Consider the following 5,091-nt stretch of genomic DNA (forward strand, 5'->3'; position numbering starts at 1 on the left):
ACCGCCCTGGGTAACATAGCGAGACCCCGTCTCTACAAAAAATAAAAGAGTTAGTCAGGCATGGTGACATGCACCTGTTGTCCTAGCTACTGGGGAAGCTGGGCGCGATGATTGCTTGAGACCAGGAGTTCTAGGCTACAGTGAGTTATGAGCTGGCTATGGCCCTCCAGCCTGGACAACAGAGCGAGACTCTATTTCTAAAAAAATGAAATAAAACTTTTTAAAAAGTGGGGAGTTATACTCCCCTCTCAGGGCAGGATATCTACACAAATTATTGGGAATTCTTCTGCATGGGAGAATTATCTCTTCTCCATTTATTTACTTATTCAATCATTTATTTATGTATGTATGGATTCATAGAAATTCATTTTAACCTTTAGGTTATAATCCAATACCATTTTATTTATTTTGTTGCTCAAATTGTTCCAGCTTAGCCACTGGAGGCTCTTTCAGCTGGCTCCTGTGTCTCTTTGACATAGCCCCATTAATGTGGGCTTTTGGTTTTTGAAGAGTGGGAGAGCTTTTTAATTATGAATTAAATTTATTTAATTGTTATATGGCTATTCAGATTGTCTATTTCATCTTGGTTGAGTTTTGATAGTTTGTGGTTTTTAAGGAATCGGTCCATATCTTCTAAATTACCAAATTTATAAGAGTGAAGTCCACAGTATCACATTATTATTATTATTATTATTTAGAGATAGGTTCTTGCTCAGTCAACCAGGCTGGAGTGCAGTGGCTCAATCACAGCTCATTGCAGCTTCTAACTCCTGGGCTCAAGGGATCCTCCTGCCTCAGCCTCCCAAGTAGCTGTGACTAAAGGCACACGCAACCACACCTGCCTAATTTTTTCTATTTTTAGTAGAAACAGGGTCTCGCTCTTGCTCAGGCTGGTCTCGAACTCCTGAGCGCAAGCAATCCTCCCACCTCGGCCTCTCAGAGTGCTAGGATTATAGGCGTGAGCCACCACACCTGGCCTATCAATATTTTTTGCATGGCCTTTAATGAAAATATTTCAGCAAGTAAAATTTTTATTGATTAGCAAAAATAGAAATAGATCCATCAGAAAAGGAAGAAGGTCTGCTAAGGTCAATGTGATTATTACCACTATCTCACAAACAACTATATAGTGAAAATCAAGAGTTTAAAGTGAATGAAATCACACACAGTTCCAAATCCAATAACAAATATAGTACTGTGGGCCTAGAGCCAGAGGGTATTCTTGGAATGGGTTTCAGGACCTAAATTTAACCGTATGGAATCTCTTTTTTAAAGAATCATCCTACTCAACCTTTTGAAATAAAGGACACACCTTTTAATAGGAAGTCTGTATTTCATCACAAAGATAGAAGAAAGCTCACCATGTTCTTAGCTGAGTTAATCTCCAGAGAAGCAGGCTCTATTTTAGCATTGCATGGCGTACTGTAGAGACATTGCTTATTGGTACATTTATTTCACGTGGCCTGTCATGTGCAAACAGCAACCAAGGAGCTTACAAACTCAAGTTTGTACACTAGTCCCCCTTATCTGTGGTTTCAGTTATCTGCGGTTGACGTCAATCTGCAAATAGGTGAATAAAGTACAATAAGATATTTTGAGAGAGAGAGGGAAAGAGACCACATTCTCATAAATTTTGTTACAGTATATTGTTATAATTGTTCTAGTTTATTATTGTTAATCTCTTACTGTGCCCAATTTATAAAATTAAACTTTATCATGGGTATGTATGTAAAAGAAAAAACACAATATGTACAGGATTGGATAGAGTTCAAGGTTTAAGGCATCCACTACGGGTCTTGGAATGTATCCCCCACGGATGGGGGGACTACTGTACTTCTGTTAAAATAAACACGTGCCCTCTCTCTTATGGTCTTGACAGCAGCTCTGAGCAGGAGGTAAGCTGTGATCACTAGTCGAATTTTACAAATAAGGAAACCACATCCAAGCAAGGTGAACTTTCCTAAAGTTGATACAAGTGGCAGAGTTTGGACTCAATCTGGATGTCCTATCTTTTTTTTTTTTTTGAGACAGAGTCTCACTGTGTTGCCCAGGCTAGAGTGCCGTGGCATCAGCCTAGCTCACAGCAACCTCAAACTCCTGGGCTCAAGCGATCCTCCTGCCTCAGCCTCCCGAGTAGCTGGGACTACAGGCATGCGCCACCATGCCCGGCTAATTTTTTCTATCTATTTTTAGTTGTCCGATTAATTTCTTTGTATTTTTAGTAGAGACGGGGTCTCGCTCTTGCTCAGGCTGGTTTCAAACTCCTGAGCTCAAACAATCTGCCCGCCTTGGCCTCCCAGAGAGCTAGGATTACAGGCGTGAGCCACCGCGCCCCGCCCTAATTTTTAACACCGGTCAACTGAAGCCGTGGGAGTGGCAAAGGAGCAAAGGAATCTGTAACTGGTTGTGATAGATTAGTTGTAAATACCACTGCATTGGGACCAGCCGATGCTTAACTTTTATTGGAAGTGTCAACTGGTGCTTAAAATGTTTGTTAATGATTGTGTTACAGAAGCTGAAGCATAAACTTTCTTCCCTAATCTCCACATACATGCTCCTCGATATTCACTGATGGGCTACTGTTCAGTTTAGAATGACATTCAAGATGCAGGGAAAATTTGTGAAATCAGACCAGGTTATAGCCCAGAATCTCTGACAGCAAGTCCGATTATCTCTGGTCAGCCAGAAATCCATTCAGCACTCATAAAATAAGTTCCAGATGCCTTCAGAACAAATAATGCTTTCCAAAAAAAAACATTTTCTAGAATGCTTAGCTGATGTGGCATCAAAGTTGAAAGACAATTTAGTAGATTTGCATCATGGTTAAAAAAAAAGAATCTGGCCAACTCTGCCTGCAATGGTTTTCACACGTCTTAAATGTGGCGTAAGTAGATATCATAGGAGTGTGAGATGAGGCTATGTCACTATTTGGTCTTTCAAAAGCAATGAACATTCCAGAAATATTCATATCTTGCTCTCTTTTTTTAAAAAAATGGTGGTGAATGAAAGACATGGATTGGATACTATTTTTTTTACTTAAAAGCTACCCATTCTACAAATATTTACTGATAACGAGCCAGGAACACAATCTAAGAGAATGTACCATTTTCTTATGTTAATCATGGAAATTAGATAAGTTTTGGTTAACATACCAGTGACAATACCAAGCGTATCTGAGCATACTTGAAACCCCAAATATTAGTTGTTTTAGGATATTTTTTAGATCAACCAAGGCATTTTCTGAAGTATTTATATGGAATGCTATGGATACAATTGTCTTAGGTAATTATATCAGAACAAATCATACTGTTCTGAATGTTTAGAGATGTCATAGAAAACGAGCGTATTGTGCTTGAGAAAAAGGTAGGAGAACTAGGTGGAAAAGTGGTGGTTGTGAGTAGAGGAAGGAGGTGATGGAAAGTAACGTGAAGGCAGGAAAAAGACCTGGAGGGACAGGGAACTTAAACATAAGCCTGATCACACCACTTGTCTGCTCAAAACCTTTCAAACGCAGAGAACAACACTGTTGGTTTCCTCCTCAAAAGCTATTACTCTTCCCTGCAAATAGAAGTGCCTCCCATCACAGAGGGCGAAGATTCCAGGTGCTCACTTTCCCAGCATTCAGTGTAGCTTGGCCCCTGTGACCTGGTTCTGGCCAATGAGAGATGGGGAATTTGCTAGAAGATTCTGGAAAAGACTTTCCTCCATTTTAACAGACATTATGCATACCTTTTCCAGGCCATTGAACATAACTCTGTGATGCTTCGAATTGCTGCAGCAATTTGGGGACCCTAAGGGGAGATATCATGGGACCAGGAGAAGGGATGTTACTATCACACACTCAGAATGGCAAAGGGAAATGATAAAAAGATGAACCAACCCAGGCACCACACTTCTCATGATGTGAACTTTTTTAAAAAGTTTTTTTTTTTTTGTTTAAGTCAATTTTTTCACCTTTAGATTTACTTGCAGCTGAAAGCATTCTAATGAATACATTTTATTACTACCTTAAGATAAAGTTCATGCTACTTCCTGTAACTTACTAAGGCCTTAAACTCTTAATAATCTGGCCCCTTTTTACTGCCCTAAGCTCATTTCTTATCACTTTTCCATTTTGTACTCCTTTGATTGTTTTTAATTCACCAGCCAAAAGTCCTCTCTCATCCTTTTAAGCTAGATTTTTTGTGTGTGTGTCAATTTTTTTTTTGGCTGAACATGTGGCTCATGCCTGTAATCCTAGCACTTTGGGAGGCTGAGGTGGGAGGATCACTTGAGGCCAGGAGCTCAAGACCAGCCTGAGCAAGAGCAAGACCCCGTTTCTAGAAAAAATAGAAAAATTAGCCACCTGTAGTCCCACCTATTTGGGAGGCTGAGGTAGGAGGATCGCTTGAGCCCAGGAGTTTGAAGTTGCTTTGAGCTATGATGACACCAGTGCACTCTAGCAATAGACTGACACCCTGTCTCAAAAAAAAAATTTTTTTTATTGAGGTAAAAGGTACATATATAATTTACCATCTTTACCATTTGTAAATGTACAGTGCAGTGGTAATAAATACATTTATATTCTCCTTTAAGCTAATTTCTAACTGGAACCCTCTTCACTCCTACCACCCATACTTCAACTGGCCACTACTGCTCATCCTTTAGGATGGGGTGATATGTCACTTCTTCCTGGAAGCCTTTACTGACCTCCCAGATTATGTATTTGCCACATTTTTGAACTCCCTAGAATTTTGAACTTCTACAGTTATGGTACATATTCCACTTTATTATAACTGTTGCTTACCAATTTGTCTAGTCCATGCAAGTATGGTCTGTGTCCCTCTTGCTCATTATTGTATTCTAAGAACCTATTATGATATCTAGCAGTTGTATCTGTGGAACACATAAATGAGTTGTAGGACATTGGAAGCAAAATAATTTCAAAGATCTATTAGAAAAAGGCAAACAACAATATTTCAAACAATGTGTTGTACATGATAAATATGTATATATATATATTTTTTGAGACAGAGTCTCACTCTGTTGCCTGGGCTAGAGTGCCATGGCATCAGCCTAGCTCACAGCAACCTCAAACTCCTGGGCTCAAGC

Source organism: Propithecus coquereli, unplaced genomic scaffold, assembly GCF_000956105.1.
Source record: "Propithecus coquereli isolate 6110/MARCELLA unplaced genomic scaffold, Pcoq_1.0 Scaffold304, whole genome shotgun sequence".
NCBI classification, from domain to species: Eukaryota; Metazoa; Chordata; class Mammalia; order Primates; family Indriidae; genus Propithecus; species Propithecus coquereli.